Source organism: Saimiri boliviensis, chromosome 19, assembly GCF_048565385.1.
Source record: "Saimiri boliviensis isolate mSaiBol1 chromosome 19, mSaiBol1.pri, whole genome shotgun sequence".
NCBI classification, from domain to species: Eukaryota; Metazoa; Chordata; class Mammalia; order Primates; family Cebidae; genus Saimiri; species Saimiri boliviensis.
Window position 1 is genome coordinate 18,950,580 of NC_133467.1, and position 15,929 is coordinate 18,966,508.

The window sequence follows — 15,929 nt, forward strand, 5'->3', positions numbered from 1 at the left end:
TTATAAGATATTACCATCAGAAGAAATTGGGTAAACGGCACATGAGATTTCTTTGTATTATTTTATACAACTGCATGATTATCTCAAAATGAAAAGTTTAATTTTAAAAATTAATTCACTATTTATAATTTGCATGTATTTTCAAACTTTAACATAAAATTGTAAATGCTTTGGAAAAAAGCTTTTCAATAATATACCTGAAATGTAATGTTAAACAAACTTTCACTTTTTAACATTTACTTCCCTTTGAATCTTTGATGAAAATACACTCAAGTGTCATTTTTATTATATCATTCCCTTGTTTAAAAACCCTTGTGTGGCTCTCCGGGGTCTACAGGAGTAAACTCCAAGCCATTCCTGTTTCAGATCCTTGCCCATCAACCCAACTCATTCTTCACTACGGCCCACCTGCACACACCCCTCCAACTCTTGACCACTTGTATTTCTTTAATGTACCTTGCTATTTCATGCCTCTCTTCCTGCTCCCTTCACCTGACAAACACTCCAAAGACATTAATATCTTTTAACACACTCAGCTAAACTCACCTCCCCTGGGAGGTGCCCATCAAAAAACAGGTGCCTGTTCCTCCCCAGGGGTCCAGCCCATCAAAAATCCACCATCCCTCTACATCTGTCCTGTAACCTGTACATTGATCTTGGCACCTAACAGTTGCTTCTGTGTCTTTCTCTCTCTTCAAATCTGCAAATGCCTTGGGAGTTATCATCCATCTGTACATTATCCATCTTTGCATTTCCAGTACTTTCAATATTGCCTGGTACATACTAGGCAGTTAATGTATTTGTGGAATGGCTGAATATCTAGCTTAAATGATTCCTCCAGTCTGTTGATTTCCTTTTCTCCCCTTTTCTCATCCTTCCTCTAATATACTTAATTTCTTACTCTCCTGAAGTACCTTAGTCTTTGTTCAAAGAACTAATGTGGAATTAATGTATCATCTTGCCATCAACTGTGTGCATACTTGCCTAAGAGTTCCTCAAAGGTGATCAGTGTCCATTTTTTAGACATTTTTTTTTTTCTTTTTGAGACAGAGTTTCGCTCTTGTTACCCAGACTGGAGTGCAATGGCGCAATCTCGGCTCACTGCAACCTCCGTCTCCTGGGTTCAAGCAATTCTCCTGCCTCAGCCTCCCGAGTAGCTTGGACTACAGGCATGCGCCACCATGCCCAGCTAATTTTTGTATTTTTAGTAGAGACAGGGTTTCACCATGTTGACCAGGATGGTCTTGATCTCTTGACCTTCTGATCCACCTGTCTCAGCCTCCCAAAGTGCTGGGATTACAGGCATGAGCCACCTCACCTGGCCATTTTTTAGACACTTTTCTTTTTTTTTTTTTTTTTTTTTTTTTTTTGAAACAGAGTTTCGCTGTTACCCAGGCTGGAGTGCAATGGCACGATCTCGGCTCACCGCAACCTCCGCCTCCTGGGTTCAAGCAATTCTCCTGCCTCAGCCTCCTGAGTAGCTGGGATTACAGGCACGTGCCACCATGCCCAGCTAATTTTTTTGTATCTTTAGTAGAGACGGGGTTTCACCATGTTGACCAGGATGGTCTCAATCTCTTCACCTCGTGATCCACCCGCCTCAGCCTCCCAAAGTGCTGGGATTACAGGCTTGAGCCACCGCGCCCGGCTTTTAGACACTTTCTAGACACATCAAAAGGCTCAAGATTTATCAATAAAAGAATTAACAAATGAATTACCATGCAATACGTTATATACTGCACAATATTTTTTTTTTTTTGCTTTTATACATACACACGCACATACAAAGAGAGAGACAGTAGTACAAATAAAAACCACATAACCCACAAGGAAGAGCCCCATGTAAGCAAGAGCAGAAACAACAAAGTATGAATACACAGTCGGGATCATTGCACAGCTTTTGAATTTGGGGTTAGTTCCTGCAGATTATTTTTTGGGACCAATCAAAGGAGGGAAGGTGTGAAATCTTCACATCATTTCTAGCTGCTTAGAGAGAAATCCCAGTATGAGTTCTGTTTTTCACATACAGAGAAAAAAAGAGACACAAAGAAATGTTAAAATCACCAAATGACACATTTTAGTTTTATTCACAGTCCCAGCCTTGATGAATTTACAATCTACTTTCAGCTATAATCATTCCAAACATTTGCCTTCAATAAAATTTGGGTAGTTTAATGTAATAAAAAAATACACGGGAAAGAGTGTGAGCTTTGCTTCAGATGGGCCTGAATTCAAGCCCTGGGTTGATCCTTTCTAGTTATAGGAACCTGCAAGCTCTGAATCTGTTTCCTTAGCTGTAAAATGTGATATTAGGGCATCAATCTGTGGGATGGGTGTGAGAATTAAATAGGATAATGTATGTAAATTGTGGAGCATAATGCCTGGTACATAGTAGGCCAATAAATTATAACTGTCCCTTTCCCTGTCAAAGGCACCTATCTCTGGGTTATGAATTCCAAAACACCTTCACATGAAATATTTTTCTCATTTAAACCATATTAGAAAGCAAAGTTATAGCACCAGGAGAATACTTAAGAAAAGTATGATATGCATAAAAAAATCTTATGTTAGACACCCCGCAGGGCTCTTCAGTAAATACTTGCGACTGACAAATGCGTAGTTGTAGCATAAAATCACATAGATGGAAAGAGATAACATCATAAAAAAGTAATTTGGAATCTGCACAGGATAATGATTATACTTCAATAAGTATTTTTATTTTTTAAAGCAAAAGTAAAGGAAACGGAAAATCATTTTTTTTTAATCCAGTTTTCTTTTATAGCCACAAGTTTATATAAACACCTATAGGCACAGTACCAAAAATACTGGTATCTTAAAGGAAAAAAATTGCCGCATTGGGAGCAAAAGTGTTCCAAATATAAAGGGACATGTGTATTCGCAACATGTGACCATCTGTTTCCAAATGACCCTGGAAGCAGGAGACCTCGTCACCCTAGGCACCCATGACTAAAGAGCCTGCTAGAACACTTCCTAGAACATCATTGCCCTGAAGACAGGGTTTACCTAACAAATACTTATTAAGATTTCAAGTCTCATGCTAGGCTCTGGAACACCGTAATGGACAGATGATCCCCAACCTCAAGTAGAGAGCTAGACCTATAAACAAATAATTGACAACAGAGAGTGACCAGCTATTCTGAAGATGTATATGAGGACACATGGTGGCCCAAAGAAAAGAGTGGTCTGTTTTACCTCAAGGATTAAGAGATATTTCTCAAACATAGGAACAACTGAGCTGGACCTTCTTAAAAGATAAGAAGCTTGCCATGCCAACAGAAGGAAAGGACAGTCCATGCAGGGAGAACGTCTTGGACAAGGCTGAAATTATGGGGTAAATTGGGGAAGTGTGGATAGCTCCATAAAAATTGGGACATTTATAAGGCATACATTAATTTACCCCATATTAAGATATGTTTATACTATACATGTTAGATACTACATACTTAACATACTTGTGCAATCAACAGCAAATAATCATTCCCATTTTGTTGATGCATGCACCATACCCTTTACCTCCTTATTCTGTGATTCACCTAATCACTCATCAGATTCACCTTACAATGTTAAGTTTAACACCTGAAATGTAACTAGTTACAGGTCATTAAATGGCCCTCAATCATCGATGCCTTGCTTTTCACAGGTTCTTACATTCTTATGGGACAGGTCACCCACAATTATAATGACTATGGGAAGGAAGGGGGCTGAGAGATAGAGGGATACAACTTCCCAGTGTGGGCATCTCGATGGCCCGACAAAGCAACCCAACGCCCTAGAGGAATACGTATTTTGGAATTGTTAATAATATGATGGAACTATGAATAATGCATATCAGCTATGTACACAGTGAAACCTAAGACACAGGTTGTTTATTCGACAGAACAAAAACAGTAGATTTTCCTCCAAGATTAAAAATAAAGATAGTATATGACAGTTTGTGGGGAGACCCAAAACACCCTAGGGTTTTGTGCTACTACAGATTATTTGACTTATGCTGCAGGAAGAGCCAGTGTGCTGCACAGAGGTCTCCTCTGTGGAAGACATCACTAGATAATCTCAGTTGCTTCCTCATTGAACCTGAGAGAAGGGGATAAGTGAGATCAAAGAAAAGAGTGAAACTATTCGTTGTGCTCTTAAAAATAATGATTTTTAGGTGTCAATCTAGGCCCTGCGGTTGAGTTTAAATTACCACTTCAAAATAGCATCTACTCAATTTTATGTCCCACACCTGCCACAAAGTGGCTATGTGACCTTTCCCAAGGTCACATAATTTATCTGGGCTTCTATTTCCGCTTCTGTAAAATGAAGAAATAAACCAGATAACCTCGAAAGTCAGCTCCCTTTCTGACAGTTTGCCATTCTTTCCTTTTTTCCTCTGTATCTAGTTATCTCAAGGCTCCATCTGTATTCAGAATGAATTATCTTGGGCAACAGAAATCCAACTCCACATGAGGGGATTTTTGGCCCTAACAGTATAGTTCCACTTAAGTGCCCCATGGGCCTAGATGGTCAGTGCCTTTACCCCCGACCTTGGGCAAATGTGTGCTAGCTGTACAGCTGCCAAAATACCGAAGCTGCCCCAAAGTGGTAACTTGAAAATCAACATCTCACTTGTACTCTGTGGTTTCATTTCCTGCCCGGAAATGGGAGCTCAGCGTTGTAGATGGGGCCCTAGGTAATAAGCACTTCTAAGAGAGGTTCTGCATTCAGCATAGTTTCCTTTGCTGGGAGATGTCGGTAAACGTTCACAGAGCCTCTTCTTTTCATGGGGTCAGGCAGAAAGTACAATTTCAATAGACGCTCATCTTGGACTCCCTACTTCTGGATGAATGAAATGAGTATGAAGCACATCCTGGAACGTGAAGAGCATGCTGGTGTTGTGGTGGTGGGTGTGGATACCCCAACAGTGGTTTCAGGCCCTGGTTGGGGGAGAAGAGCCCTTTAAGTGTTCCAGCCAGCAGGCAAAGGAGCACAGCTGCACGGAATGCCCCTCCGGGAGGACCACAGGGTTTCCCTGGGCAGAGACCTCCCCCAGCTCGGCAGCACTGGGGCATGGCCTTCCAGGGCAGTGAACTCTACACATTTGTGAGAACATACAGAACAGTGTTTAAAAGCATGATATATAAAGCCGGAGACCTGAATTCAAGTCCTGCCACTTACAGCTTCTAAGATTTGAGCTTTCCAAGCTTCAGGTTCCTCATTCACTAGTAGCAGAATCTAATCACAAAAATCATTGTGAGGATTAAATAAGACAATGAGTATTAACCAGTAAAGTGTAGTCTCCAGCACACAGTGCTGTGCTGACCCTTACTGGACCCTGAGACAAAAGGAAAAATCCATAATAATGATCCAATCTTTCTTTAAAATTTTGATATTTTGTTCAGCATGAAATTTTTGCGTTAATTTTATTGTTTAAAATACTGCATTAAAATATTACTTACCTTGATTAGTGAGGGTTTTTTTACACATCTTACATTTTGCACACTTACCTAAGCACTCAGTAAATGTCACTTGCTACCGTTTTAACAATCACCACACAATAACTACATGACACAATTTAGCATTTCATTATCTAATGTTTTGTATTAGCTATAGTTCCAAGTTCTTAGGTCTTGTTTTCCCAACTAATTTGTACACTGATTAATGGCAGAAATTATGACACATGTCTTTTATCCCTAAAACTGCTGAATACATAAGACGCTCAAGTGAGTCCTTATCCAGTGATTGCTTATAGCAAATGGCAGACAATTTATGACTCTACTGTTCTCTAATTGCTTCATGTGTTTGAAGGTTTTGGTTTATGATCCTTGAGGGCAGGAATGACATCTGGCATTTTTCCTGTGCCATGTCTGACACAAAGCTGAGGGCACAGAATGAAAGAACTGGCAGGGAACTTTAGGTTCATCTAATCCCACCTGCTCATTCTACAGACAAATCTCTGATGCTCAAAGAGGTTGCATCACGTGACCAAACCCATCAGTGAATGAGCTGGGATGAGAAATTAGGTCTCCCAGGATCTTTCTTCTCCAGTATTTTGCTAATTTTCTTTGATTTCTCTATGCCCTTGAGTATCAACCACAGGGTTCTGCATGTAGGAAAAAAATTTTTTGAATGGCATAGATTATTGATTTCTGGAACTGAAGTAATCTTTGCTTAAAAGTAGTATAGGGAGCCATTGCTTAGAAAAGTGTATGTATATTTACCAACTATCCATATATCCTGGTCAGTCTGACAAGATGGTTAAGAGAATACTGGGTTTGGAGTTGTTAGAGGGCTCTGTGTTCAAGTCCTGGCTTCACTATTTCCTATCTATGTGACCTTGGATGAAATTAAGTTTTTAATTTTTCTCATCCAAATCAGGAACACAATAATGGTACCTACCACACAGATTTATGAAAAATTATACAAAATTAAAACATGTAAAGAATATAGTAGACTACCTAACATATAGTAACAGCTCAACAAACATTAGCAATTATCACTATTCTTTTTTTTTTAAGATGGGGTTTCACCATGATGGCCAGGCTGGTCTTGAACTCCTGACCTCAGGTGATCCACCCACCTCAGCCTCCCAAAGTGCTAGGATTACAGGCATGAGCCACCATGCCCAGCTAATTATCACTATTCTAAAAGTAAGTACTAAGAGTTAGGTGGACCACAAGGCAGATGAATAGATTTATACATATGATTCTATAATATGTTCACATTTTGTTATTATTATGTACGGTTCTATAATATGCTTACACCTTTTGATAATAGTTGGGAATGGAGAGCTAAATTATCAGTCAAGCACATATGATAATGCTATATCTATTTCTTAAAGCTTCATAAGTAACTCTTATTAGAGTTATTCTGTGGGATCTTAGTTCCTTATAACCAGGACCCCCAGCCACCTAGCTCTGGAAATTTTGCAGATTTCCAAAAGCACCAATAGTCCACGTCAGTAGAATATAAAGAGGGACCTGCCACAGACTCAAGAGTATCTAACCATAATTTCATTTTTAATTTCCTCTCAAGAGAAAATAAACTATGTTAGCAAGGAAGCCCACTTACTAAGCAGAAGCCTACACAAATCTATTAAGACATTCCATGACTTGGAATATTGCCAGTGCAAAGCCGGGGATATGAACAATGGATTGGGTAACTCAGAGAAATCAATTGCACAAATGAGATCACACAACACCTCACCTGCTTTAATTCTCTTTTGGCCTCAGCACAAAGCAAAAGTCCAAGCCCAAACTTATATGACTTCACAGGAAGATGTGAGGAGGAAGTCTGTGTGAAAAGTATCCTGTTGTTTAAGACTGGGAACTTGGGGGAAGAAATAGATCTGGATATACCAAATTTCCAAAGACCACAATATTTTGCATTTTTGCAGCATCTTAATTCCAAAATGTTCAAATCACTTCAACCTTGTCTGGCATTAACGCATCAATGAAGCAGCTAGGAGTTCACTGGGGGTCACAAAACTTTAAAAAGCACCTAATATTCAAAGCTCTTTGGTAAGGAAAACAAGAGAATATTATAAATAAAATTCTTTTTTCATTCTGAGTCAAACCCTCTGGTGGCAATCTGAATGTTCTCTTAAAATGCAAGTGTCCCAAAAGCAATGTGATATCCTAAATTGGATCCTAAAACATTGAAAAAGGATATAAATGGATAAACTGGTAAAATCCACAAAATATCCATAGTTTAGATCATAATTTAGTTAATAGTGTTATAACATGCCAATTTCTTAGTTTTGACAAATGCACCATTGGTTACATTAGATAGTAATAATAGGAGAAGCTGAATGAAAGGTAGACAGGATCTGTATACTTATCTTTGCAACTTTTCTATAAATCTATAATTATTCCAAAGTTTAATAGTTTATTTTTAAAATCACACACAAAAAAATAGTAAATTAAGGTTTCTTGGCTGAAGAACTTTTATTTGGTGAGTGGGAGGGTTGGGAATTATAATTCTTTCTTCCTAAAGAAAAGTGTATTAAAAGGACAATTAGCTCCAACTTTTCACTAAATGTCAAATAAAAGATGGTGGCCAACTTCTTTTCCCATCAAATACTATATTGGGAACATAAAGAGAATTGGGCTCCCCAATCTGTAAAATGGAGATAGAAATGCCTCTCACCAGCACTACTGTGGGGAATCAAGGAGACAGTGGACATAGAGCACTCCACATGTCTGGAGCTGGGTAAAAGCCCTTTCCCTTTGCTCCTTCTCAGGCCATCCCCACAGGCCCTCCTGCAAGCCTCTCAAGAAAGCTCTATAAATCAAAAATACAATTCTACACCCCCCAATCATCTGAATGGACCCTGAATTCCAAAGTTAACCTGAAAAACTAGTTCAGGCCTTGATGGGAAGAGGGACCCAGACAAACCTCATTATACCCTCCTCCCTTTGGGAATTACTGATAGAACTCTTTAATTCTGATATGCATTTATAATTTATTCTCTCTGAAACCTGCTACCTGGAGGCTTCATCTGCATGATAAAACTTTGGTCTCCACAATCCCTTATCATAACACAGATATTTCTTTCTATTGATAACTCTTTCTTTCTTTTGTTCTTTCTTTCTAAGATGGAATTTTGCCCTTGTTGCCCAGGCTGGCGTGCAATGGTGCAATCTCAGCTCACTGCAACCTCTGCCTCCCAGGTTCAAGAGATTCTCCTGCCTCAGCCTCCTGAGTAGCTGGGCATGCACCACCATATCCAGCTAACTTTTTTGTATTTAGTAGAGACAGAGTTTCACCATGTTGATCAAGCTGGTCTCAAACTCCTGACCTCAGGTGATCTACCCACATCAGCCTCCCAAAGTACTGGGATTACAGGTGTGAACCACCAAGCCCAGCCAATAATAACTCTTTCAACCAATCGCCAATCAGAAAATCTCTGAATCTGCCTATGATCTAGAAGTCTACTTTCCCCACTCTCATTTCCAATTGTCCTATCTTTCCAGATCAAACCAAATGTACATCTTACATGTATTGATTGATGTCTTATGTCTCCATAAAATGTATAAAACCAAGTTGTAGTCCAACCACTTTGGGTACGTGTTCTCAGGATCTCCTGAGGGTTGTGTCACAGGCCACTGGTAAATCATATTTGGCTTGGGATAAATCTCTTCAAATATTTTACAGAGTTTCACTCTTTTCATTGACCGTTTTCATAGGTAGGCCCTCTGGGCAGCAGCAACTGCTCCTGTCTCATCAGGCAGGGTACCCCATGTTCCTGACCTCCTGGGGAGCCGCTGAATGCTGAATGGCTTAGACCCTGGACAGTGAGTGGTAGCCTCTCAATTCCACTTCCAGGGAGCAGCTTGCACTCTGCTGGCTCCTGCCAGGTTTACTGGCACCGGCTCTGTCCTTGCACCACTTTTTAAAGAATGGCCCACCCATCACTCTGTGGAGATAGGAAGACAGAAAAACATAACACAGACTTGTTGATTTACTTTCTAGTTGAAAGTGATAAGGAACACCATGAGCCATGAGCTGAGGCTAGGGCCCAGCCCCTGCTCAGTGACTGTTGCTTTCTCCACAGTGGCTCATTTTCAGAACAACGCTTGCTCCCCTTGGCTCTGCACAATGTTAAGTGCATCCACATGGACTCACTGTCCTTTGCTTCGAGGAAACTCTTAAATTAATTAGGCCTTGTCACTTTGTGACTGTGTAGAGCCCATCTGCTCTTCTTGGCTTTGTCTGGTCTTATGGATAGAGAATATTTAGTGAAAGTGCCAACTTTTTTTGTCCTACCTCCATAGGGTATGACTTTTCTTGAATAATCTCTATTCTGAATATTCTGCCTTATTGCTACCAGAAACAATCCAAATGTCCCAAAAATTAAAAATATTTCAGCATGTAAAGTATGCTCTCCCAGACAGTCTTGTCTACTTAATGGTGACCACATATTCTAGGCTAGCCCACAGGCAGTCTTCAAAAATAGTCAAGATACCCATTGGGTCCGTGGGTTCTGTCAAGAATGTTTGTCATGCTTTTTGGCCACTTGGCATCTGAACCCCCTTCCTATGTTTGGGGAGTCCTTCTCCCTGTGAGGCAGATCTGATCTCCCTCTATGGAGGCTAGCAATCACAGATAGTTGTTTCACCACCTTCCCTTGCAGCTGCAGGGCTGGCCATGAGCTAGGTTCCACCAATCAAATGCACCTAACCAAGACTTCACATTGGAAACTGTGACACATCAATGCAGGAGTCACTCTGGCAATGGGACGACTCCATCCAGCTTGCTGATGCACCAGTGGCAGCAGATTCAAGGGTGGTTTCTAGCACCTACTGTCAGTGTGGCATGAGGACAAGCTACAGTATCTGCATCCAGCAGGAACAGCACTGGGTTTTCACCAGACCAGTTCTCCAGCACAATTTGCATATTGTTCCTGGCTTCGTAGCTCCTGAGCCTGGCCCTTAGACCTTTCTGGAAATTTTGTGAGCCAGGGCCAGCTTCTTAACTATGCAAACTGTGCCATCACATAGGGCCCCAGGTTCAGCAGGGCCCCGTGCTTAGTTTAATGCTCTGCTATTGTTGTCTTGCAATTTTTACAGTTATGTTAACAAGAGGCCTCACCTTTCCATTTTGCTTGGATCCTGAAAATTATGTAGCCAATCCTGCTATGAGCTAGCTAATATGCTTTAGGTCAAGGAGTTCTTAACTTCTTATGCCCACGAGCCCTCGGTAGTCTGGTGAAACCTAGAAAGCTTAGGGGTGTTTTTAAATGCACAAAATGAAATACGCAAAAGAAAATCAATTATATTAAAATAGAGTTTAAAATTTAAAAAAATTATAGCACTGTGTTTTTGTGTTAATGCATTAAAAAAATCTAATGGCAGATTTAAAAAACATCTGTTACTGAAAAGTAGTAATGAGCACAAATACTATTGGGAATGACTACAAGTGAAATACGACTTGACAATATATGTGATTTCCAAAGATGACAGAGTCACAGGTACCCAGTTTGTTGTGTTCATTCATAACTTAAGAAAATGTTAAATACAGTGAAAGACTATTGAGACAAAAAAGGAATTCATTTGAGTCACAAAGACCCTACATTTTAAGCAAGAAAAGCAAGTTAAAAGCCCTGATTCAAATACATTTCTTTTCCATTTATATCACCCAAAGCTGTCATTTTGTGACTTACAATTAAGAACCCTGTAGGATACAGGGCGCCAGGCACCAGGACCAGCCTAGATATGGCCTAGTTCTCCATGCAAACACAATTGTGATAGTGGGCTCCAGGTGACTCAAAGAGGTAGCCAACACAACCCTGCCCTCAGCTGTTAGGATCTTCGAGGGGAGAGTAAGTGTCAATAATGACACTCCAAGATGATGTCTGGAAAACATGTCACAGGCACTACATGTGTGGTATGAACCAAGTGATCCAGAAGGCTGAGCAAGTGGAGGAGGTCCCTTCTAGGTGGGACAATCAACTATTAATATTGGCAGTATACAATGAGATGGGAAATAAGACACATAGCAAAATAACTGTTACTCCAAAGTCCACAGAAAGCTAACAGAATGTTGAGTATTTCCTTTGCTCTAATCCAGGATCATTTATTAAAGATTCAATCACCTCTCAGGTATTTCTTTGAGGGGGCTGCTTGTTTGTTTTTGTTTTTGTTTTTGAGACCAAGCCTCACTCTGTCACCCAAGTGGAGTGCAGTGGCCCGATCTCAGCTCACTATAACCTCTGCCTTCTGGTCTCAAGCAATTCTCCTGCCTCAGCCTCCTGAAGAGCTGGGATTACAGGCATGCACCACCACACCCAGCCAATTTTTGTATTTTCAGTAGAGATGGGTTTTCACCATGTTGCCTGGGCTAGTCTCGAATTCCTGACCTCAAATGATCCTCCCAGCTCAGCCTCCCAAAGTGCTGGTATTACAGGCATGAGCCACTGCACCTGGCCACCTCACAGTTTGTTTCTTGCATATCTCATAGGAAATAACAAAATACACTCCCCCATGTGCTATTTTCTTCTCCCCTCTTCTACTCCTCCTTTTGGGAGAGGGAAGAGCCCTCTGGGGCAAAGGAAATGTCTATCTTTTGGACATACTTGAGGAACTCGGGTTTAGCAAAAGTAGACAATAATCCATCTACTGATATCCTGAACTTCTCAAAGTTGTTTTATATCCATCATCACACTAGTGTTCTAGAAATACATTGTTAATCCCTATTTTACAGATGAGGAAACTCAGGTTCAGAGAAGTTGTGACTTGCTCAAGGTCACAAAGCCAGGTCACAAAACTGAAGGAAAAACTGAGGTTTCTTGCCTGTTCGCTCAGTGCCCTTTCCTCTGGCCATGCCTCCCTGTGAATACATCGTAAGTAAAGGGAAAGCTGCATCTGAAAGGGAAGTACATTCAAGCAGACCCTCTAAAAACCAAGAAACGCACACCCCACTTTCTGGACAGCAGGTGTCAGCTAGGAAAGGAGACACTCAAAAAAGAAAACAGATCACCAAATCCTCTGGCCCCTAATGGCTCAATTCGATCCTTCAACATAGGATAGAACTCACTTGGCTGGTGACCAGTGCAGTCAATCCCCTTCCTGCCTGGGAGTCACACTCATAACAACAGCAACAGCAGGAAAAGGGCTTCATGAACATAAAAATAAATAAACTTTCTATTTTTAGCAGGGCTGCAGCTGGGAGAGCTTCATTCTCTGCTCTTTAGCTGCAGCATTCTAAGGGAGGCAAGGATTGAGGGGTTGGGGGATGAGGAAAAGTAGGGGCAGTCACACTGGAAGCCACATTTTCCATTGCCAAACTAATTACATGCAGACCACAGAAACCAATGTCCAGCCTGGAAGTCTCTGGAGTCTGCAGGTCTGGAAAAACTGGAGAGCGTCAACCAGGAAGTCAGCCCCGTGACTGGACTATTTTGTGGCCATATATAGAAATAAATAATCTTTTGCCCACATGGTTTTTAGAACCACTGAAAACCATTGCAGGGGTGGAAGATAAGCTTGTAGATGTTTTTCCCCTCTTCACTTAGGCTCTAGTCGGAACCTGTGTGATTCTCACAGGAACTCAGATCCAGCATCTTTCAGACTTACACTGCGTGTGCAGAATTCCTGTTAAGACTGCAGCAGTTTTTCCCTGCCCAGCCCTTGCCAACAGCTGGCAACATCAGGAACCTGAGAAAGAGCTCTGTAATGCTGGAAGTGGGGAATAACAGCAGCTGCAGTGTCTTCTTTCTGTTTGTCTGGAATAGCCTTGGACGTTGCAAAAAGGGAGTTCCAAGGCAAAGGAGCAGCAGAGAGGCTCTTCCTAGAACTGGCACAGCAGCTTTAGAAGTGTGCACCTGATCTGGCTTCAGAAGTACCTCTTAGCCTTGCTCCTGCCATACTCTGAGCCCCTGTCACCTTTAATTATGTACTTTCCCTTCTCATGACTTTTTTTCACGCATAATTCCAATTATACTTTCAGCCTTTCATGAGGACACAGCACAGCAGACCCCAGAGACACACAGGAAGGAAAGAACCCAATGCTTTGAGCACTCACAAAGAGGTAAGTGCAAAGTCAGGCACCATGCTCATCTCTGCTCAGAGAAAGCTTCCAAAGCTCCCAGATCTGGCCTTGTGGCCGAGGGTTTTCATTCACTAACAAATGTTGACTGACAACTTACTGTCTGCCAGACACTCCCTGCTCACAAGAGCTCCCAGTACAATGTGGGGAACAGAGAAACAGGCAATTTTACTACTGCAGAGCAGGCTTCATGCTGGGTCAGCACGGAGTCCTGTGGGAATACAAAGGACTGGCTTCTACCTCCATCTTGGGGAGTCAAGGAGGTGGTGGCTGAGCTGGGACCCAGGCAGGTAGAGATTGGGTAAAGGTCAGAGTTTCTCCTCAAATGTTTCCCATGTAAGAGCAGTTCGCAAATAATAACATAGCAGTGCTCATGTTATTATGTGTAATACATATGAGCTTAATACAAGCCCCTCAAAGTTAGTTGATTTCTAGGGCCCAATATCATGTTCTAAGCAAAGCAATGGCTGTCAAATCATGAAAAAGAGAAGAGAACTCATAATTTATTTGAATGTCAAATTTCCAGGGCTAACAATATAAGCCCTGGCATATTGGGGTTGAAAGAGGTCATGTGGACTACTGAATCCTCTCTCCTGTTACGGCAGTCCCCTCCACAGCAGCCCTACAGGTTGTCATCCAGCCTGTGTGTGAACTGTTTCAGTGACGGAAAACTCATCACTAATCAAGGCAACTAGTGAGTTAGTTCATTTGAAAGGCAGGAGCTAGAGTATATGGTAGCCTTTTGCCAGGTCGGAGTTTCTGACTTCTGTCTCCTAGTCTCTCTCCAGTCTAATAAATCCTCTAAAAGGTCACCAGATTAACTGTCTTTGAGATTGGTCAGTCCATTATTCAAAATCTGCAATGGCCCCAATTACCTACCTACAAATTCTAATCTACTTCTAAAAGATAAAAATAGCCCATACCAAAATGTTACATTTTGGTTACCAGAATTATGGATATTTTGCTTTTCTCCTTCATTGTTTTGAGTCTTTCCCTAGTTTTCTACATTGTCAAGAAAGAGGTGGGTGGAGAGGAATGGTTGGGGGGAGTGAGGGGGAAGGGGGGGGGAGGGAGACTGAGAGAGAGAGAGAGAGAGAGAGAGAGAGAGAGAATGAATCATCAAATAATTAACAATCCTTACCCAAAAAGTCCTATCATGTTTATTCTCCACAACTGTGTTCATGCTGCAGCCAACTAGAAACCGTTCTGTCTTTCCCTATCTTCAGATCTTCTGCACTTCCCATATTCTGGTCAACGTGCCTCCATCAGGAAGGTTTCCATGAGTGCTGCAGCCCTCACTGCCCTTAAATACGAAATACAAAATTTAGCACCTCATTATAAGCAGTTTCTACTACCTGCTAATCATTTCAAAGGTCAGTTCCACATTAGATTGTAAATTCCTCAGGAGCTTCTATATCCTATCATATAGTATCATGGTGCCTACCTAGCATAGTGCAGAAGTTATGGCAGGTTCTTCAAAAATATTTATGGACAGATGGGTGGATGGATGGATGGATGAAATTCTATGGCTGTATTTATGGGTTCAGTTGGTTGGGGCACACTTCTAATGCAGTTTCATAGGCCATCTGTTACCGTGCTTCTCAAACTGTGGTGCACACATTCCCAAAGGTGCATGAAAATGTGTGTCAAGTGTAGGTGAAGCCATAAGATATTAAATAATGTGTTCCTAAAGCAACAATTTCCTACCTTTTAGGGATACTTCAGTGGGGAAATTTGAAGCACTTTTATAGTCATGCTTTCCCAAGTGCAAGAATTCCCCAAAAAGAAAATCAAAAAGAAAAAAAACAAACAAACAAAAACAAAAAGAATTCCCTCCAAGGCTGATAACCATATTCTGTATGAGTTCATCAGTCTGGGCTTTGATTCCGGTTACTTTCAGTATGCTATCAAGAAATATTCCTGGAATGTGTCTCTCCAGGTACATTCTTGCATCCTGCAAGTAGAGACTTTTGGGCTAGAAGCCAGACCCCTTGGTTCTAGTCCAGTCATGCAGCTACCACGGGCAGCAGCCTCTTCGGGCCCCAGATGCTCATTGACCTTACTCCCTTGACAAAGGTTGGAGCAAAGAAAATAACTATATGAAACATCACTGCACACTGAAAACCTACAAAGCTCCAGTTATTATTATTGTCACTGTTATCCCAGAATTGGTAATTTAATTCTGCCCCACAGACATCCCACACCCATCCAGTTGATTAAGGTGAGTAGCAATGGGGCTCTGAATTCAGAAAATTCTGGGTTGAAACTTTAGTTTTCACTGGACCAGTTTCATTCATTTTTGCAAACCTAGTATTTTGCATGGTGCTGGGAACATATCTGTGCTGAATAAATGTATTTCTCACTATTATTTATTGAAATCT

At 41.2% G+C, this 15,929-nt stretch overlaps 1 long non-coding RNA gene across 12 annotated transcripts in view; it reads right to left on the reverse strand.

Annotated features, from left to right (window-relative positions):
• LOC104650938 (uncharacterized) overlaps window positions 1–15,929 on the reverse strand; it is a 224,068-nt gene that overhangs the window by 202,516 nt on the left and 5,623 nt on the right. For all 12 annotated transcript variants that reach the window (XR_012515142.1, XR_012515147.1, XR_012515144.1 and 9 more), the window contains exon 2: window positions 14,690–14,851. This is a non-coding gene — a long non-coding RNA (uncharacterized LOC104650938). The remainder of the gene's footprint in view (window positions 1–14,689; window positions 14,852–15,929) is intronic.